General features: G+C 41.4%; 1 non-coding gene and 1 pseudogene across 1 annotated transcript; both read left to right on the plus strand.

Annotated features, from left to right (window-relative positions):
• The first annotated feature begins 12,936 nt into the window (after positions 1-12,936).
• Positions 12,937-13,040, plus strand: LOC142869759 (U6 spliceosomal RNA). Its single transcript, XR_012918327.1, has one exon. It is a non-coding gene; the product is annotated as a U6 spliceosomal RNA (small nuclear RNA).
• Positions 13,041-15,127: 2,087 nt separating this feature from the next.
• On the plus strand, positions 15,128-15,714 carry LOC109730409 (large ribosomal subunit protein eL19-like; annotated as a pseudogene).
• Positions 15,715-22,775: the final 7,061 nt, after the last annotated feature.

Below are 22,775 nucleotides of genomic sequence, written 5' to 3' on the forward strand. Positions count from 1 at the left end.
TCCCGCCTCGGGCTCTCAGAGTGCTAGGATTACAGGCATGAGCCACCACGCCCAGCCCATAATACATCTTTAATAAGATAACAGAAAATTATCCCCATAATATGCTGAAATAATTAAAAAAAGGAAAAAAATGTGATGTGAGTGTAAAATACACATCAGAATTCAGAGATTTAGTATGAAAAACAGAATGATTTAGTATGAAAAACAGTATTTTGTTAATTGTTATATTGATTACATGTTGAAATAACAATATTTTGGCTATATTGAATTAAATAAACTATATTACAAAAAAAAAGGATAACAAAATTGTCTTTTCTCAAGCCTTTGAGTAAAACTACATTCCAGGTGATATGCCACATTTACCTGCGGTTTCTCATACTCTTGATCTGATCACTGTAGTACAAACGACTCCTCAGTACACATGCCCCAGGTTGGGAAGCCCTGAACTTTGGTTTCGAGCCCATCTTCTTTAGCATGGCCTTTAAGGCCCTGTGCAATCTGATTCTAGCCTCATCTTGTGTCGCTCTTTCCCACACCCGACCCAACCTTCTGTTCTCTGTATAGGTCCCAAGTTTGTGTCCCTGTTTACCTCTGCTCTTGATGCCTTCTTGGCTCAAATCAGACATCCTCTCTTCTATAAAGTCTTCCCAGATGCTCCAATCACTTATACCCAAAATAGATTTAGATGCTTCCCCTTCAATGCCCCATACCACTTGGTTTATTCCAATACAATGCAGTAGGAATGACTGGCTTTGGAGGAGGGACAGATCTTAGTTCAGAATCCATGACCTATGTTTAATAAATTGTGACCTTAAAATAATCATGTTTGGTCGGGCGCAGTGGCTCATGCCTGGAATCCTAGCATTCTGGGAAGCCGGGGCGGGAGGATCACTCAAAGTCAGGAGTTCAAAACCAGCCTGAGCAAGAGCCAGACCCCGTCTCTACTAAAACTAGAAAGAAATTAGCTGGACAACTAAAACTATATAGAAAATACTAGCTGGGCATGGTGGCGCATGCCTGTAGTCCCAGCTACTCAGAGGCTGAGGCAGGAGAATTGCTTGAGCCCAGGAGTTTGAGGTTGCTGTGAGCTAGGCTGATGCCACGGCACTCACTCTAGCCTGGGCAACAAAGTGAGACTCTGTCTCAAAAAAAAATATATATATATATATTTGTGAGCCTGATTCGTTTTCTGTAGGTGCAGATCCATTGTTTGGCTGTTAGAAGGACTAAAAGTTCATATATACAAGGTGCTTAGGATAGTGCTTGACTCAGAGTCATTCCTGTTCCAGAAATGTTTCTTGTCATGCTTGTAAAGGAGTGGCAGTCTATATCCCCCACCAGACTGTGACCTCTGTGTCCCTTGTGCTGGTTACAGGGCCAAGAATAGAGCAGGGCTTGATGAAGGTGATGCAGATAACTAAAGCCTAGGTTTGGTCATGAGTATTATGTACTTTTCCCTAATCATATTTGCTTAGTTGAACTGCATTGAAATGAGATCACCTGAGCAGCAGAGGGCAATAGAAAGTTAGTTGGTGAAAAAATGGAAGAAAGGATGAGCCAAGTATGAAGTCACATATTTTAAAAGGAAATCTAAGGTTATCAAAAGGGCAGCCAGCTTCTTTTTTTTTTTTTTTTAGTTTTGTTCTTATCTCTGTAAGTTTATTTTCACTCTATTGTTACAAATGTTTGCATTTACTTTTTTTTTTTTTTTGAGACAGAGTCTCACTGTTGCCGGGGATAGAGTGCCGTGGTGTCAGCCTAGCTCATAGCAACCTCAGACTCTTGGGCTCAAGCGATCCTCCTGACTCAGCCTCCCGAGTAGCTGGGACTACAGGCATGTGCCACCATGCCTGGCTAATTTTTTATATATAATTTTAGTTGTCCAGATAATTTCTTTCTATTTTTAGTAGAGATGGGGGTCTCACTCTTGCTCAGGCTGGTCTTGAACTCTTGAGCTCAAACGATCCTCCCATGTCGGCCTCCCAGAGTGCTAGGATTATAGGTGTAAGCCACCGTGCCCAGCCTGCGTTTACGTTTTAAACTTGTTTTAATTACTCAAGTAATACATGAATATATGTTTTGTTTTTGTTTTTGAGACAGAGTCTCACTCTGTGGCCTGTGCTAGAGTGCCGTGGCGTCAGCCTAGCTCACAGCAATCTCAAACCCCTGGGCTCAAGCAATCCTTCTGCCTCAGCCTCTCAAGTAGCTGGGACTACAGGGATGCGCCACCGTGCCCAGCTCATTTATATATTTTTAGTTGGCCAATTAATTTGTTTCTATTTTTTTTTTTTTTTTTTTGAGACAGAGTCTCACTTTGTTGCCCAGGCTAGAGTGAGTGCCGTGGCGTCAGCCTAGCTCACAGCAACCTCAAACTCCTGGGCTCGAGTGATCCTTCTGCCTCAGCCTCCCGGGTAGCTGGGACTACAGGCATGCGCCACCATGCCCGGCTAATTTTTTATATATATATCAGTTGGCCAATTAATTTCTTTGTATTTATAGTAGAGACGGGGTCTCACTCTTGCTCAGGCTGGTTTTGAACTCCTGACCTTGAGCAATCCGCCCGCCTCGGCCTCCCAAGAGCTAGGATTACAGGCGTGAGCCACAGCGCCCGGCCAATTTGTTTCTATTTTTAGTAGAGACGGGGTCTCACTCTTGCTCAGGCTGGTTTTGACCTCCTGACCTTGAACGATCTGCCCACCTCGGCCTCCCAGGGTGCTAGGATTACAGCTGTGAGCCACCGTGCCCGGCATGAATGCATGTTTATTGTATTAATAAATTAATCTCCTGGGTTTTTGCCTAATAACCCTTTACTATAAGCATGATTCAGACACTGTTTAAAATGTTGCAGAGAAACTGAAGGTCAGAAAAGTTAAGGGATGTACCCTAAAACTCACAGTGAGAGGACTGGGAGAAAAGAGGCCTTTTGTAATCCTAGAGTTCATTCACAACAACCATCCTAGATCCTGAAGGGAAGAATTCAAGAGCATTATAGAGCTCCTCTCCTAACTCCAGACTTAGGTTTTTGTTGTTGGTGGTGGGTTTTTTTGTTGTTTGTTTCTTTGTTTTTTGTTTTATTTTTGAGATGGGGTCTTACTATCTCTCAACTGGAGCACCTGGACACAAGTGATCATCCTGCCTCAGCCTTCCAAATAGCTGGGACTACAGGTGTGCCACCATACCCAGCTTTAGACTCAGATTTAACTATTATTTATTGATCACTAATTATGGGTTTAGTATTTTAGATACATTATTTCATTTATTCTTCAAGCATTACTCTTCATTCATTCAACAAACATTCCCTGGGTATTTAATAATGAGGAGGGCTTAAGAGATGCAAAATTGAAAAATATAAAGCTGCAATAAGAACATACAACTCTTGGAAGAGGAAAAGCACTGATTAATAAACATGATAAGATGCTCCTCCTAATGATTGAAGGAAGGCAAATGAAAAACAGCGTGATATTTTTCATCTATTATATTAACAAAGATTGGCATCCTATGTTTGTGAGGATACTAGTAAGCCAGCATTCCCATATACTGTTGGTGGGAATATAGATTGATGCCTCCTCTTTGGAGAGCTATTTGATAATATTTACTAACATTGAAAATCTGCTTATATTTTTGACCTACAAACTCAACTTCCAAGAATGTATCCTGAGAAATTTTTTTTTTTTTTTTTTTTATGCAGGCAGACCTCGAGAATATCCTGAGAAATTTTTACTCAAATATTTGTTGCAGTTTTGTTGTTGTTGCTGCTGTTCTTATAATAGAAACAACAAATGTCCAATAATAGGGGATTTGAATGCAATGTAGACATTAAAAAGTATAAAACAGGTCTATTCATATCAATACTGAAAGATGTTCTAAGCAGTAAGTGAAAAAAATATATTGTAACAATTTGTGTTTAAAAGTTAACTTTTTCTATATTCACAGAAAAAAACTGAGAGGAAAATACACTACACTGTTAATAATTGCTAACCATGGGCTGGGAAGGAGTGAGGGAATTGTTTATAGCGGACTTCCACAGTTTATATTCCATATTTATTTTTTATAAGTATATATTACTTTTGTAAATAAAATAATAAAAGTACTGTTTTAAGACATGATGTCTTCCCTAGAAATGTTTACTGTCTTAAGGGCCATTTCAGGACAGGTATTACTATCTCCATTTTATAAAGGAGGTTCAGAGAAGTAAAGTGATTTCCTCAAGGTCACAAAGCCACCTCAGCCTCCATTAAAGGGTTACACATCGGAGAGCTAACAGGACCCGCCCCGTGCGAGAGAGTGGGCCAATCACATTTGCTGTGAGGTCACTTTGAAGCCCTGGGATTGGTCCTCGTGTCTAAACCGAGCGGCCTTCTTTAGTAGTTGGTGCAGCTGGGGGTGGAGGGCAGGAAGCTCCGGGTGGCTTTGCCGGGATCTCAGTCCTTTGCAGATCCCCTCGGGACTCTGAGGACTCTGAGCATTTGGTGCGTTAGCCGTGGAAGCACCCTGCCCTTCCTCCTGTGGCCGGTCAATCCCCCAAGCCTGTGGCCTGCACGGCCTGCAGGCCTCCCTCCCTGCGTCACTCCCAGCCTCCCCCGAGCCGCCTGCAAGGCACTGGCAGCTGCTAGCCCTGCTCAGACTCACGTTTCAACTGCGGCGATTGCACATCACATCGTCCCCACATGACCTGCCTGGCCTCGGGCCAGCGCGAGCATTCAGAAACGGGACTCGGTGCAACCTCGACTTGCCTGCCTGTGAGGCTTCTTGGCTGTGCTTTTAAAGGGGGAAAAACACGTGTTTTAAAAGGAAGACAACAGAGGTCCAGAGGGGAAGGGGTTTGTCCCAGGGCACATAGCAAGTTAGTAACAGAGCCGCAGACCCTCAGGGCAGCAAGTTGGGTGGTAACCTTTCCAATTTCCTCTCCTGGCAAATACCCTCCTCTTTGCCTTGTTTTCTTTGTTTCTCATGCCCATATGTCATGATCTGAGGCAGCAAGATTTATCAAGAATGATAAGGACTTTGGAATCTCACTAATCATGAAATCCCACACTTGATCTGGGACCTTGCCCATGTTGTGTTACTTTTCTGGCCTTATTTTCCTCCTCTGCTATGGGATATTACTCTCTATTCACCTTATAGGAATAAATGGGAAACTGGGAAGATAGTCGGTATAGAGTCGTGGTTTTCAAAATATGGTCCCAAGACCAGGAGCATCATATTACCTGGGAATTTGTTAGAAAAGAATATCCTCCAGCCCCGCCCGAGATTTACTGCATTGGAAATTCTGCGTAGGGGCCCCAGCAGTCTGTGTTTTAACAAGTTCTCTAGGTAATTCTGATGCATGCTAAAGTTTGAGAACCACTGGTATAGAAGGTTAGACCATTGGGTTTGGAGTCAGTTGTGAGTTCTTCTACTAGTACCTTAGTTCTGCTTTTTACTATTTAGGAGGCCTTAAGAAAAGCATTTCACCTACTTGCTCCTTAGTTTACTCACCTGTAAAATGGAGGTAATGGTTGTGTTGCCCTAACTGGGTTGTTTATTCATTTATTTGTCAAAATTTTTTTGAGTGCCTATTATGTGACAAACATTTTTCGAGGTTCTAGGGATACATCAGTGAACAAAAGAGACAAAAATGCCTGCCCTCGTGTATTGTATATTCTAATAAGATTTTTGAGAATTAAGATAATTACAATAATAATGTGTAAGGCTTAGTACAACACTGGCACTGATTAAGCATTCACTAAATGGCAATTATTATTAATAATGGGGAAAGGGCTCTGTGAAAACTGATTCATGCCTATGCCATCAGAATCTAATGTAGGGTCCGGTTCAGAGCAGGGTTTGATAAATATTTGATGGACATATATACAAAAGTCAGAGATTAATATTGATATCTCACTTGTCTGCATGGGCTTCCTCTATAATCCATTTTTAGAGCTGACAACTCAACAAGAAGCCACATATTCCAATAAGCCTTCTCCTCCTACATTTGTATATTTCACACTTTCCAGTTGTTGAAAGGTAACTTTCTCCACATTCACATGTTGTGACAGGTTTGAAATGTAGTTGGTGTATAATAAATGTGTGTTGAATGAATGAATGAACACCTCAAGCAGCAAAGAAATATGCTGGAAATAATTACTTGAATAGGAGTTAGGAGGCTTCAATTCTAATTCCTGTTCTGCCACTTCTATAATGTTTGCTTTGGCTAAATCCATTCTCTATTCAAATCTTCTGTCTCCTCGTCTATAAAATGGGATTCATAATCCCTACCTCCCCCCCCCCCAATTCTGGGAGAAGACAGACCAACCTTAATACCTAAGTTTTAAGGAAATTCACACAACCATAAATGTATTGTCTCATTTTACCTCTCAGGAAGAATTGCTGAAAGCAGTAAAGGAGATAAAGGTGACATATCTCTTAAAACACTAAAAATTGGCCGGGCGCGGTGGCTCACCTCTGTAATCCTAGCACTCTGGGAGGCCGAGGCGGGCGGATTGCTTGAGCTCAGGAGTTTGAAACCAGCCTGAGCAAAGAAACCAGCCTTTCTATTTCACCATAAATAGAAAGAAATTGGCCAACTGATATATATATATATACAAAAAAAAATTAGCTGGGCATGGTGGCACATGCCTGTAGTCCCAGCTACTCGGAAGGCTGAGGCAGGAGGATCGCTTGAGCCCAGGAGTCTGTGGTTGCTGTGAGCTAGGCTGACACCACGGCATTCACTCTAGCCTGGGCAACAAAGCGAGACTCTGTCTCAAAAAAAAAACCACAAAAAAAAAAACAGTAAAAATTAAGTGGAATAATATTTATAATCAGATAATTTATAAAACTTACAATCCTATGAGTTATGACTTTAAATCCTTGCTACTCAAAGTATGATCTGAAGACTAGCAGCATTTGCATTATTTGAGATCCTGGTAGACATGGAGAATCTTGGGCTCCCATTCAGACCTATTGAACCAGAATATGCATTTTGTTATTAATATTATTATTGTTTTTAGAAACAGGGTCTCCCTATGTTGCCCAGGCTGGCCTCAAACTCCAGGATTCAAGCCATCCTCCTGCTCTTGTCTCCTTAGTAGCTGGGCCTAGAGGTGCATGCCATCTGGCCAGCCAGAATATGTATTTTAACCAGATTACCAGCTGACTCAGATGCACAATAACATTTGAGAAGCACTGCTCTAAATCAGACTCATAGAACACATGCACTGAAAACATTTTTTAAGTCACCAACTCCCTCATTTTACAGATGAGTATATTGTGTCCAGCAATGAAAGGGACTTGTCTTTCTAAGAGGCAGATGTAACTGTGTCACCCCGATTTGGAAACCAAAGGCTCCACAATGCCCACATCAGTAGCTCAGCATTGAAGACCCTCCCATCAAGGGCCCAGATGACCACTCCATTTGATACTTCCCCACCTGTACTAGACAAACTAATTACTCTTACTCCTTTTCTCTGAACTCTTAGGCAGGTTTGTCTGTGTGGACTGCCCTTCCCACTTCTCTCCTGCCTCAGCTCAGTCTATGGCATCCTTGACTCCTGGTTCTTATCTAGGATGCTTTCCTAATCTTTACTGGTTGGCAGTGGGCTGTTATTAGCCAGATGAAATCTCCTCCACTTTCTGAAGCACTGTGGGTATTATCTGTTTCGGCAGAACATGAGCTTCTAAGGATAGGAACCAGGTCCGATTTATTTATTTGCCCACCAGTGTTCCAACACAGAGTCAGACACTTTATAAGTGCTCAATTTATCTCACATGATAATTATTTCTTTCCTTTTCATTTTTTTTTGGGGGGGGACTGGGTCTCACTCTGTCATCTGGGCTAGAGTGCACTGGTGCAATCATAGCTCACTGCAGCCCACCCCCCACCCAAACTCCTGGGCTCAAGTGATGCTCCTGCCTCAGCCTCCCAAGTAGCTGTGACTACAGGCATGTACCACCACACCCGGCTAATTTTTCTATTTTTTGCAGAAATGGGGGTCATACATTGTTGCTCAGGCTGGTCTCAAACTCCTGGCCTCAAATGATCCTCCCACCTTGGCCTCCCAGAGTGCTGGCATTATAGGCGTAAGCCATCATGCCTAGCCTTGACTAATGATTTCTAACATGTCTTCCAGATTCGACCTTCTGCAATTCTAGACTGTGAAATCCCAGAGACTAGGGATTTGATATTCTCTTCTTTCTCCATATCACTTATGGGGCTCCATGTGCCTGAATACAATAGGCACTTGTTCACCACCCAAGCTGACTGGTTCAGCTTGTTGTGATTGTAGCCATTCCCATAATGTGTGTGTGTGGACCTAGCTCACTGCAGCATGCTCAGTGAAATCCAAATGACCAAGAAGGGTTGTATGTAACACCAAGGGCAGGGAAGAGATCAGGTTTCAGTGTAAATCAACTCAAGTCTGAGCTGAGATTTAGTGCCTTCTAAAAAAGCTCATAAGATTTCAAAAATCTATTCCTGAGGCCTCTTGCCTATATATAAAAACTGATTCAGGTAGGTGCTCAGCACATGGTGATGAGCGAATAAATTAATCTGGACTTCTAAATGTAACCAAATGCTGTCAGAAAAAAGCAATTGTGCCAGAAGAGAGCTGTAACTAAATGTCACTTGGCATTAAAGATGAAGCTTTAAGCAAAAGCTCCTTGCCTTTGTCCACAAACCTTGAAGTAATCTGCCCCAGCCTGCCTATCCAGCTTGGTCTCTTCCCTCCCATACATACTCCTTGCACCTCATACCAAGCTATTTGTAGACTCTAAACACATTATCTGGTTTCGTGTTCCAGCCTTCATACATATGGTTCCCTATACCTAGAATTCTCTTCCCTTTTCTCTTAATTAAGGTAAATTCTTATTTGTCCTTCAAAGCCCAGGTCAAGTTCTGACCCCTTACCTGGGCTGGATGCCTCTGTGGTCTAGCAGGTGCCATGCTGCTACTGCTGCTGCTTCTTTGCTTTTTTTTTTTTTTTTTTTTCTGAGACAAGGTCTTACTCTGTCAGCTGGGTTAGAGTGCAGTGGCATGATCATAGGTCACTGCAGCCCTGAACTCCTGGACTCAAGTGATCCTCCTGCCTCAGCCTCCCAAGTAGCTGGGACTACAGGTGAGTGCCACCATGCCAGGATAATATTTTTGTTGTTGTTGTTGCTTTGTTTTTTGTAGAGACAGGGTCTTACTATGTTGCTCAGGCTGGTCTCCAACTCCTGGCCTCAAGCGATCCTCCTGCCTTGGCCTCCCAAAGTGCTAGAATCACAGGTGGTGAGCCACAGTGCCTGGCTCCATCCTTCATTTTATGAGAATATTCATCATATTCTTTTTCTGTTGTCTGTTCCTCCCCAAATTAGACTTATGCCCCTTGAGGGCAAGGACAGGGTCTTATTTTTTTGTTCTCAGTGTTCAGCATATAACATGACACAAAAGACAGGTATTTATTGGGCACATGATGCATGAAAAGAATGTAGAGTAAAAGAATTGTCTTTAGTTAGCGAATTTTCCACCCATAGCATTCCTAGTTTAGGAAAGGCTTTGCAAAGCCTTGATTAATTTTTTGTTGAAAAATTATTACATGCATACGACCTCCTAGGAAAGGGCTAGAACAGTGAATAGCAGATGACAGGTGAAGATGCCTGGGGAAGTAATTTTAGCATCTACTCCAACACACACATACACTGTTGCTGGAAGATGCATGATTTCTAGGACATGGACAGATGACCCTCTGATGAAGGGTCCCCTAGAGATGAGGCCCCAAGAAAATGTGCACACAAATAATAAGATCTTTGTCAGTTACCAGTTCTGGGAGTCCATTTAATTCTTTAATGTGGAGCAAGTCACTCCTGTTTCTAAGCTTCAGTTTCTTCATCTGTAAAATGGGGATAATAATGTCTAGCTTACAGGATTAGTGGGATTTTATAATAATAGCTAATACTTATATAACAGTTATATCATGCCAAGTCCTGTTTTAAGAGCCTTATGTATACTGTATAAATATATAGTAACTCAATCCTCACTAGAACTCTATAAGGTAAGATTATCATACCAATTTTATAAAGAAACAGAGATACATAAATGTCACATAACTTTTCTAGGATCACATAGTTAGTAAGTGTGGCGCTGAGAGTGAAACCTAGGTAGATTGGCTTGCTCCAGAGTCTCTGCTCTTAGCAAATACTGTACTCTATATTGCTTCTCCAATAAGATAATTGTGTGAAAGGGAAGGTGACTGGTCCATAGTAGTATATAACAGATATTAACAATAAGAAAAGTAGGCCGGGCGCGGTGGCTCACGCCTGTAATCCTAGCTCTTGGGAGGCCGAGGCGGGTGGATTGCTCAAGGTCAGGAGTTCAAAACCAGCCTGAGCAAGAGCGAGACCCCGTCTCTACTATAAAAATAGAAAGAAATTAATTGGCCAACTGATATATATATAAAAAAAAAAATTAGCCGGGCATGGTGGCGCATGCCTGTAGTCCCAGCTACCCGGGAGGCTGAGGCAGAAGGATCACTCAAGCCCAGGAGTTTGAGGTTGCTGTGAGCTATGCTGACGCCACGGCACTCACTCTAGCCTGGGCAACAAAGCGAGACTCTGTCTCAAAAAAAAAAAAAAAAAAAAAAAAAAGAAAAGTAATCCAGTACCTGTAGTTGATGATCTGAAACCACATGGATTAAGGGGTAAAATATTATCTTATTACTCCTTTAAAAATGTCTTAACTATTACATACTCTTGCAATTGGAAGGTTTTCTGTCTGAGGTCTGGGTTATTTTAAGATGCCTAAAGGTAATCTGGGTTTGCTTTCTCCCTAGGACCTGGAACAAGTTGTTAGCACTTGAGCCAGAGGACATTGAGGGACACCAGGATCCATGAAATTAATTCCAGTCAGGCCATGTTCTGGGCCCTAAAGACAGAGATAAATCAAATCCAGTCAATTATCTCAAGGAGCTCACAGCCTAGTTGGGGAGGCCAACAGAAGGAACAACCCTAATATAGCAGAATCTATGAAAGGAAGCTAATAAAGGGCAACTAACGTAATTATGGAAGGGGTGATCGGGCTAATTTCTTTCTATTTTTTTGTTAGAGATGCGGTCTCCCTCTTGCTGAGGCTGGTCTGAAACTCCTGACCTCAAGCGATCCTCTTGCCTTGGCCTCCCAGAGTGCTAGGATTACAGGCGTGAGCCACCACGCCTGTCCAGATGGGGTGATCAGGAAAGGCCTTCCAGAGGAGGGGACACCTGAATCCTGTATTAAAGGGCAAGTGGAAGGCATATTTGAAGAAAGCAAGAAAGGGTTTCTTGGCAGAGAGAATGCCATGAGCAAATACTCAGAGACTGGAAATAGCAGTATATATTCTAAGAGGTATGAGTAATTCAGTATAGCTAGAGCAGAGCTGGGAGACATGAAGTGCAAGTGTTGATGCCCAAGGCATAGACAGAAGCCAGATGGGAAAATGCCTCAATTGTCAAATTAAGGATTTGGCCCACATCCTGCAGGAGATGTAGAGCCATAGAAAAATTCCAAACAGGGGTGTAATATGGTTTAGAAAGATAATTTTGTTATCAGAAGGGAGTTGAATTAGAGTTTTGAGACTAAAGATAGCTTTCTAAGCACATTAAAAGATGTTCAACATCATTAGTCATTAGGAAAATGAAAATTAAAGCCACAATAAGATACCACTTTATACCCATTGGGATGATTATAATAAAAAATATGGACAATATTGGCAAGCATTGAAGCTGTGGAGAAATTGGAAAGTGGGAATGTAAAATGTTGCAGCCATCTTGGAAAACAGTTTGGCAATTCATTAAAAAGTTAAAGCTAATAAATAAAAGCTTTATTTAAATTTAAAGCTAATAAAGACCCAGCAATTCAACTCCTAGGTATATATCCAAGAGAAATGAAGATAGACATAGATAAAAACTTGTCCACAAATTATCATAGCAACATTATTCATGATAGCCAAAAAGTGGAAACAAGCCAAATGTCTGTCACCTGATGAATGGATAAACAAAAAGAGGTACATCCAAACAATGGAATATTATTCAGCATGAAAAGGAATGAAGTTCTGATACGTACAACATAGATGACCCTTGAAAACATAATGCTGAGTGAAAGAAACCAGACACAAAAAGCCACATATTGTATAATTCCATTTATATTAAATGTCTAGAACAGGCAGGCATGATGTCTCATGCCTGTAGTCCTAGCACTTTGGGAGGCCAAGGTGGGAGGATCACTTGAGCCAAGGAGTTCAAGACCAGCTTGGGCAATATAGTGAGACCCTGTCTCTATAAAAAAAGAAAGAAAAATTAGCTGGATGTGGTGGCACATGCCTGTAGTTGCAGCTACTAGGGAGGCTGAGATAGGAGGATTCTTTGAACCCAGGAGTTCAGCGCTTGGGTACAGGTTTCTGGGATTAGTGATGGTGGTTGCACAATTTTGTAAATATTACTAAAAGCCATTGAATTGCACACTTAACAGGGATGAGTTTTATGGCATGTGAATTATATATTAAAAAAAAAAAAAGACTTGAGACAGAGTGACCTGTAAGGAGGCTACAGCAGCGCTCTAAGGAGCAGGTTTCCAACAGGGGAGCCCACAACTCTGGAGGTTCATGAAGACTTTCCAGGGGGTGCACAAGCCTGAATAATTTTAAGGAAATCATTACTCACAACTTTTATGTGTATACTCTTTCCTAAAATTAATCTGTCTCAGAATGTACCTTTTACTTCTCTTTCGCAATAGCTTTTGTCTCATTTAAAAGAAAGATAGACCTTTCACCTATCCTGAATACTTTATTACTATAAGGGTATTGCTCTGGGGTAAAAATGTCTACAGTACCATCGAAAGGAATGCTTTGGGTATATAGGGCTTCTGAGGGAGTGTCCCAAGACAGCAAAGAAAGAGTGTTTTAGAAAGAAATTATTAAACTGATAAATAAAATGTAGATGTCATGTGCTAGCTTTGGCAGGATATATACTAAAATTAGAGCGATAAAGAGATTAGCATGGCACCTGCACAAGGATGACATGCAAATTCATGAAGCATTCCATATTTTGTTCAAAAAATGTAGATGTCAAATTAAAAATATATGAAGAGGACCAGAGCTTTTCAAAATTCTTCTGTTGGCCAGGCACAGTGGCTCACACCTGTAATCCTAGCACTTTGGGAGGCCAAGGTGGGAGAATGGCTTGAGGCCAGAAGTTCAAGGCCAGCCTTAGCAACATAGGGAGACCCTATCTCTACAAAAAAATAGAAAAATTAGCTTGGCATTGTGGTACACGTCTGTAGTCCTAGCTACTTGGGGAGGCTGAGACAGGAGCATTGCTTAAGCCCAGGGGTTTGAAGTTGCAATGAGCTATGATCATGCCATTGTACTCTAGCCTGGGCAACAGAGCAAGACACTGTCTCAAAAAAAAAAAAAAAAAAAGAAAGAAAGAAAGGAAAAAAATTCTAGAGGGTACTGGAAGTTAAAGTGTAGAATTTACTTTAAATCCTAGAATTAGCACCTGGAGTACTTAAAATTAAAAACTCAAGTACTAGAGCCCCAGCCCAGGCCAATTAAATTAGATTATTTGGGTTGTAGGCCAAGGCCTTATAGTTTTGAAAGCTCCTAGGTGATGCTAATGTGAAGTCAGTATTGAGAACCCCTGGCGTAAGGAAAAGAATATTGCAGCTTAAACATATGCACTGGTAATAGGGATATAGATAGAGAAGGAGGAAACAGATTTGAGAAATCGCCCACAGAATTCCTAGTTTGGAAAGAGCTTTGCAAATCTTTTGTTGAAGACTAATAACTTACATATGACCTCTCAGAAAGTAAAATTGATAGAATTTGGGTGATTGCTTGGTTGTAAGGGATTAAGGAGAGAAAGATGTGAAGGATGAATCCTAGGTGACCCTTAAAAACACATCTTGGGTCTGGACAGGGCGAGAGGGGGCTCGAGGTGGCTCACGCCTGTAATCCTAGCACTCTGGGAGGCAGAGGCGGGTGGATCATTTGAGCTCAGGAGTTCAAGACCAGCCAAAGCAAGAATGAGACCCTGTCTCTACTAAAAATAGAAATAAATTACTTGGACAGCTAAAAATATATAGAAAAAATTAGCCAGGCATGGTGGCACATGCCTGTAGTCCCAGCTACTCGGGAGGCTAAAGCAGAAGGATCACTTGAGCCCAGGAGTTTGAGGTTGCTGTGAACTAGGCTGGTGCCACAGCACTCTAGCCCAGGCAACAAAGTGAGACTCTGTATCAAAAAGAAAGCAACAACAACAACAAAAACCACATCTGTGGAGGCAGGAGGATTGCTTGAGGCCAGGAGTTTGAGACCAACCTAAGCAATATAATGAGACCCCCATCTCAACAAAAAACAAAAACAAAAAAAACCACACACACACATCTGTAGGTGTCTGCTCCTGCAATAGGGAGAACAAGAAGGGGAAAGTTTTCAGGAAAGATGGGGAGTTAATCTTTGGGTCTGTTGCTATGAGATACCAGCAGGATATCCAGGTGGAGTCTGCATTTGGCATTGGATGAGGTCTGAGCTTCGGAGAAAGATTTAGGCTAGCATAAGATTTTGGACTCATCAGAATATGGGGCTGACCTTTCCCTGTCTACCTTGAAATGATGGGAGAGTTTGTTACCATTCAAAGATAGCATAGAGAATACAAAGATAAAGGTTGTGAAGAGTGTGTAGGATGTTTTTGGACTTCTGACATGGAATTTTTAGTTTTACAAGGTCCATGGTGCAGCTGTGAAAGTGAGTGGCTGAAGTGGAAGGAAGGGTCATAGAATTAAGGAGGTCAAGGAGCAGACAGGCCAGAGAGCTGGCTGGGCCATTGAGACGAATGTTGAAATCACCCACATTGTTGTAGGATTTCAGTAGCCCAGTGGCTCTCAAATTTTAGTGTCGATGTGAATCACTTGGAAGGCTTGTTATTAATAAAACAGTTTACTGGCCAGGTACAATGACTCATGCTTGTAATTCTAGCCAGGCAAAATTATTCCTTGAGGCCAGGAGTTTGAGTCCAGCCTGGGCAACATAGTTAGACACCATATCTAAAAAATAAGAAAAATTAGCCACTATACTTTAGCCTGGGCAACAGAGCAAGACCTTGTTTCAAAAATTAAACAACCCCCCGCCACAGTTATGGGCCAGAGCGAGCTCTTCCCTTTTGCTGTTCTGGGTGAAGCCATAAGTATCCTCAGGCTTCAGAAGAGGCTCGCCTCCAGTGTCCTCCAATGTGGCAAAAAAGTGGTCTGTTGGACCCCAATGAGATCAATGAAATTACCAATGCCAATTGCCATCAGCAGATCCAGAAGCTGATCAAAGATGGGCTGATCATCCCCAAGCCCACCATTGTCCATTCCCAGGCTCAATGGTGGAAAAACACATTGGCTTGCTGGAAGGGCAGGCATAGAGTCATAGGGTAAGCAAAAGGGTATGGCCAGTGCTTCAATGTCAGATAGGTAACCGGAATGAGAAGGATGAGGATTCTGTGCTAGCTTCTCAGAAGATACTGTGAACATAAGAAGATTGACCACCACAGCCAGTACCTGAAGGCAAAGGGGGATGTGTTCAAAAACAAGCGGATTCTCATGCAGCACATCCATAAGCAGAAAGCAGACCAGGCCTGAGAGAAGCTTGAGCTAACCAGGCTGAGGCGTGAAGAGCACCTCCAAGCTAAGAAGGAGACGTTCAAGACTCTCTCCAAGGAGGAAGAGAACGAGAAATAAAGCTCTCCTCTTTTTTATTTTTTATTTTATTTTTTATTTTTTGAGACAGAGTCTCACTCTGTTGCCCAGGCTAGAGTGCCGTGGCATCAGCCTAGCTCACAGCAACTTCAAACTCCTGGGCTCAAGCAATCCTCCTTCCTCAGCCTCCTGAGTAGCTGGGACTACATGCATGCGCCACCATGCCCGGCTAATTTTTTCTTTGTATTTTTAGTTGTCCAATTAATTTCTTTCTATTTTTGGTAGAGATGGGGTCTCACTCTTGCTCAGGCTAGTCTCGAACTCCTGAGCTCAAACTATCCACCCACCTCAGCCTCCCAGAGTGTTAGGATTACAGGCGTGAGCCACCACACCCGGCTTTATTTTATTTTTTATTTTTTAGAGATAGGATCTCATTCTGTCTTCTAGACTACAGTGCAGTGGTGTGATCATAGCTCACTGCACTCTCGAACTCCTGGGATCACATGATCGTCCTGCCTCAGCCTCCCAGGTGGTTGGGATTACAAGCATCAGCCACTGCACCCAGCTTTTCTTGCCCTCTCTTGTCTGTACATAGTGGCCTCAGTGATAACGTAGCTTAATCATTCAACTGAAACAAGCCTTTATCTGGGAAAAAAAAATACTGCAGTTTACTGGGCCCACACCCAGAATTTCTGATTCAGTTAGTCTTGGTGGACCAATAATTTGCATTTCTAACAAGCTCCCAGGTGATGCTGATACAAGGGTGGAGATCACAGTTTAACAATTACTTTGGTACAGTAAGGACTGGATCAGGTGCCAAGGTCTTCTGTGAATATGTTCAGTTGATGACTAACAAAGATGGTTGATTTATGGCTGGGCGTGGTGGCTTATGCCTATAATCCTAGCACTCTGGAAGGCTGAGGTGAGAGGATCACTTGAGCTCAGGAGTTTGAGATCAGCCTGAGCAAGAGCGAGACCCTGTCTCTACTAAAAATAGAAAAATTAGCTGGGCGTCATGGCATGCACCTGTAGTCTCAGCTGCCCAGGAGGCTGAGACTTGAGCCCAGGAGGATTGCTTGAGACCAGGAGTTGGAGGTTGCTGTGAGCTAGGCCGACACCACGGCACTCTAATCTGGGCAACAGAGCAAGACTCTGTCCCAAAAAAACAAAACAAAACAAAAAAAAAAGATGGTTGGTTTAAAATATGGCCCTAATACTTGGATGTTTCACCTGATGGTTAGTTCTTTGTCTACCTTGAGCACATACTTCTCCCTAACACACACCAGAAGGTTGGGCAACATTCATCTTCCCTCTTTGGTCTAAAGTTTTAAACTCTGTGTCAAAGGGGTTTGATTCCTTGTTCTATGTAATACACTTCACCTTGATGTTTGAATCAGAAATAGAGTTACTTTAATTCCAAATGCATTAACTTCTGGGGGGAAAAAGCAGACTGAACTGCCAAACTGCTTTCTACCTCCAGATATTTCACTATGTGTTGGGAATAAAGAAAGGAAAAGGAAAAGACAACACTAGAGGGGTCATTTATACTAATAAATTAAGTGAATAATTCTCAGGCATACTTCTCAAAGTAATGATCTTTCTCACAATAAACATGTTTTGTGCATTTATGTAATTCTCTGAAATGTAATAGTTCACAAGTTTTAGAAGTTAACTTTATTTACATTAAAAGTCAGGAAACCAAAGGAAGGACTTGTAAGTTATAATAAAAGACAGAACATGGTAAAATGTAATCTTACTGGAGACCTTTGCCTCAGATTGGTTAGTCACACAAGAAGGCTTGGTTTATATCACTGCACTTACAGGTCCAAGGAGTTTGCTTCTCTCTGTACAATCCCTCATTCCATTGTTCCTTTTAAATCAAGATAGGACTAGAAGACACTTAATTGACTTTTAATCTATATTTCTCTCCTCTAAAGACATAATTTCAGATTCCACAGTCAGGAGTTCTCACCAGTCCCCCAGGAGGTTTTGGAGCCATCATGTGAAGAGGACTTCCCATGTATGCTCTAATTTCTCAGAATTCTTGTGGCCCATGTTAGATATTAGCTACTTCCTCACCACCCTGGGCATGGGTACCTGGAGAGATCAAGACTCTGGCTAGATAAGTACAGAGCTAGAATGTTAGAATTGGTAGAGAGCTTGATGGTCACCCCTCCTGACCATGTACCCTCTCAGGACATTTTACAGAGACCAAACCCCATGGACAGGAAAGATTTGCCCAAGGACTCAGCATTTCAGTGTTTCAAATGGCCTTAAAGATCACCAAAAAATATCTCCCCAGTGTCAGAGCCAGGAACTAGAATTCAATCCTTCTGACTCCTGGTACAGTGCTCCTCAGACTTATCCTGAGATAGTACTCTTGTGTTTCAGAAGCAGAGAGGTATAGAAAGGTGTAAAACCTTTTTGTTTTTCTGCTCAAATTATCCTCACTTCCCTTCTGGCATCTGATAGAAGAAACTAGGAAGAAAAGATACAGTAAGAGACTGGCTTTCCAAGTATTTCCTGGTATTCCAGGACCAGCATCATCAGCATCTCCTGGGAACAGGCTAGTAATGCAAAATCTTGCACCCCAACCCAGACCTAATGGATGAGAAACTCTGGGGGAGTGACCTAGCAAACTGCTTTAATAAGCACTCCAGGTGGGCCGGGCGTGGTGGCTCATGCCTGTAATCGTAGCACTTTGGGAGGCCGAGGCGGGCAGATTGCTCAAGGTCAGGAGTTCGAAACCAGCCTGAGCGAGACCCAAAAATAGAAACAAATTAATTGACCAACTAAAATATATATATACAAAAAATTAGCTGGGCATGGTGGCGCATGTCTGTAGTCCCAGCTACTCGGGAGGCTGAGGCAGTAGGATCGCTGAGCCCCGGAGATTGAGGTTGCTGTGAACCAGGCTGACGCCACGGCACTCACTCTAGCCTGGGCAACAAAGTGAGACTCTGTCTCAAAAAAAAAAAAAAAAAAAAAAAAAAAGCACTCCAGGTGATGTGACAGACATTGAAATTTGCAATGCACTATAGTACAAAATGAATTTTGCATTAGAAAGACCTCCTGTTCACTGGATCTTACCCATCCCAAGGAAAAATTCCAGTCCTCTCCAAAGCTGTGAGGTTGTAATATGAGCTCTAGGGTCAGAGTGAGCTCTTCCACTGCTGACTTGTGAAGTTTCCTGTCTTCTGAGCCTGTATTTTCTTATCTATAAAATAGGATAACCCCTTCTATAAGCCCCAGGGGATTGTTGTAAGGCTGGCTGATAAATTGCTTTCTAAAAACGGTCTGCTCTGACTTTGTGAGGGATCACTAGAGTTAGTACCTGGATTGCTACTTTCAACCCTGAAAAAGAATGCCTGTGCTATTGCCTAGCTCTACATACAGAGCAGCCAGCCCACCAACCAGGGGTAGTTCTTTCAATAGAAGATGCTTATTGGAAACTTCTGCCCTGAGTCCTGGATTCTGATGAGTGGTTGGAATGCAGCTCAGCACCTTATGCTCAGGGAGTGGCCAGCTGAAATGTCATCATACTCAGTAAATCTGCATTCCCCTTTATTAAATTGTTAAGGAGGAGCTCTGTTATTTTTAATTTGATATCTTTTAAAATTATCCAACAGAGTCCACAAAAGACCATAGAGGACCTTCAGAATGATCTCCTCCCTCGAAGTTTCAGGGCACTGAATATTAAAAATAACAGAAAATTCAGCCTCACAAATCAGTGAATTTTGTTAAAACTCCTAATCCTTTGCTTTTTGCCTTTTCCCATTTAACTTTCTTGAGTCACAGACTTCTATTTATTTATTTTTATTTTTTTGAGACAGTCTCACTTTGTTGCCCTGAGTCAGGTGCCGTGGTGTCAGCCTAGCTCATAGCAACCTCCAACCCCTGAGCTCAAGCAATCCTCTTACCTCAGCCTCCTGAGTAGCTGGGACTATACAGGTGCAGACCACAATGCCCAGCATTGTGGAAAAAAATTTTCTATTTTTAGTAAAGATGAGGTCTCGCTCTTGCTTGTCTCAAACCCCTCAGCTCAAGAGATCCTCTCGCTTCGGCCTTCCATGCCTAGTCAAGTCACAGACTTTTAGAATTAAAATATTAACAATCATCAAATCTATTATTTTTAGTCATTATAGAGCTCCTGTCTATCATATCTGTACCATTTTGTCAAAAAGCCCCTTTTTGCACATTTCTGGTGATTAGAAGTAGCCTGTTCCATATATGATGGTTCTCTTAGAATGGTCTTCCTTTTGTTGAACTGAAATCTATTAATACCTTCCTATAGCTTCCTAATTCTCTCTTTGCTTTTGGCTATACCTCCTAGAGCAAGTTGATATTTTCATAATAATAATAGCTATCATTTAATATTATGAAGGAGTCTTCCAAATTCTGAAAACAATTGACTTTCTGGAGAAATACATTATAAGCCCTGAATACCTTAGATTCAGTCATTTTTTTCTTTTTTCTTTTTTAATTTAATTAATTAATTTAATTTAATTCCCCCCCCCCCACAGGTTGTAGTTCATGTAGTTTGATAGATTCGGTCTTAATTATAATTAGGTTGAGACCAGAGGACACAAATGTCAATAGCAGGAATTTTGAAAGGACACAGTGTTTTTGAGAGAGCAAAGCACTGGATTAATCATTAACTTCTGTTTACATGCATAAGAGGAAAGACTACTGCACAGTTATATATCATTTATCATTTAACTTAAGTTAAAGATACACTTATTCTAAATTGTTCCTCATAAAGTTGAATTCCCAATAACATTGAAAGGTTTATTTTAATAGTTCCAAGGCATCCCAATTTGTAATCTTGAGATTGTGAATTGTTACAGGAAATTACATTTGTTAGAATTTTTGTTGTACAAAATAATATTTGTTCACTTAAAGTTGTAAATTCCATTTGCCAAAGGAGGTTGATTACATTCACTAACCTTATGATGAGTAACCACTTACCTGGTTCTATTAATAATTAACTCAACAAGAATAAAAAACTGTACAGAACTTCTTAAAATTAGAACATTAATAAAGGCATTCCTCATAGTAACAATTAATTTCACTTATAAAATAAGTAGCTCTAAATCATTATTATTATTATTTTGAGACAGGCCTCATCATAGCTCACTGCAACCTCAAACTTCTGGGCTCAAGTTGCTCTGTTGCCCAGGCCTCATCATAACTCACAGCAACCTCAAACTCCTGGGCTCAAGTGATCCTCCAGCCTCAGCTCCCAAGTAGCTGGGACTACAGGTGCTCACCACCATGCTGGACTAAATTTTTTTTTTTTGTAGAGACAGGTTCTCTCTATTATCCACACTGATCTCTAATGCCTGGTCTCACAAGTGATCCTCCTGCCTTGGCCTTCCAAAGTGCTGGTATTACAGGTGTGAGCCACCACACCTGGTCTAAAAATTTGATAAATACCATTACCAAATCGTCCTCCATAAACGTTATTCCAATTTATACTCCCACCAACAAAATGTGAGAGTACCTGTTAAACATCACTTCCCACACCACACTGTCTTACCACTCTTCTACATCTTTGCCAATCTAATAGGTGAAATATAATGTTTCAAAGATATTCCAATTTGTGTTTTTTCCCCCCTGAGACAGAGTCTCGCTCTGTCATCTTTGGCAGAGTGCAGTGGCATCATCATAGCTCACTGCAACCTCAAACTCCTGGGCTCAAACAATCCTCTTGCCTCACTCAGCACCTCCAGCCTCCAGTAGCTGGGAGGACAGGGGTGTGCCACAAAGCCAGGCTAATTTTTTCTGGTTTTGGTAGAGACAGGTTCTTGCTCTTGCTCAGGCTGCTCTCCTGAGCTCAAGTGATGCTCCCACCGTGGCCTCCCAGTGTGCTAGGATTACAGGCACAAACCACCACACCAAGACTGTGTTTCTCTTATGAGTTAGAGTAAGCATTTAAGAGCCATTTCTTTTTCTGTGAACTATCAGTTCATATCTTTTGTGCATTTGTCGCTTTGGGTTTTTGTTCTTACTGATTTCAGCTCTGTACATAAATATGGAAATTATCCATTTTCCTATGAAATGAAATGCAAATATATGTATGCAGTCATTTGTCATCTTACTCTCCTTATGGTGGCTTTTGTCTTTCAGACATTTTTCATTTCTACATAGTTGAATTTATCAATCTTTTCTTTTATGGCATCTCAGTTTTGTTATGTACTTAAAAAGAACTTCCTCACTTTGGGATTATGAAAAATTCTGCCATGGTTTTTTCTAGTATGTTTTGGTTTCATTTTTTTTTTTTCACAAAATTTTTTTTTTTGAGACAGGGTCTCACTTTGTTGCCCAGGCTAGAGTGAGTGCCGTGGCGTCAGCCTAGCTCACAGCAACCTCAAACTCCTGGGCTCAAGCAATCCTCCTGCCTCAGCCTCCCAAGTAGCTGAGACTATAGGTATGCGGCACCATGCCTGGCTAATTATATATATATATATATATATATATATATATATATATGTTAGTTGGCCAATTAATTTCTTTCTATTTATAGTAGAGACAGGGTCTCACTCTTGCTCAGGCTGGTTTCGAACTCCTGACCTCGAGCAATCTGCCTGCCTCAGCCTCCCAGAGTGCTAGGATTACAGGCGTGAGTCACCGTGCCCGGACTTTTTTTCACATTTTAATCTTTGATATATTTGAAATTTATCTTGGTGAATAGTGTGAGATATAGATCCAAGTTAAAAATTTCTAAATGTTTATCCAGTTATTCTAACACCAAATACAATTACACTTTTTTCTTAGTGATTTGAAATGCTATCTTTATTATACTGGATTTCCATGTAATTTGATGGATTTTTGAATTTTTTATTATGTTTCATTGATTACAGATCAACTGTGGCTCCATTATTTCTTGATGGCAAAACCCTGATTTTTTTTTTTTTATGGTGATTTTCCTCCACTAACATCAGATGCTTAGGGAAAGTAGCTCCTAGATCAAAGAGTAAATCATGATTGGTCTAAGCTAATATTAGTGGCCTTATTCTCTTTGCTATTTCCTAGTTTATTCCTGACCATTAGTACTTGAGGGGAAGTCTATTGAGTGACTACTAGGAAAAATAGTAGCCAGC

This window comes from Microcebus murinus, chromosome 2 (genome assembly GCF_040939455.1).
Source record: "Microcebus murinus isolate Inina chromosome 2, M.murinus_Inina_mat1.0, whole genome shotgun sequence".
Classification (NCBI taxonomy): domain Eukaryota; kingdom Metazoa; phylum Chordata; class Mammalia; order Primates; family Cheirogaleidae; genus Microcebus; species Microcebus murinus.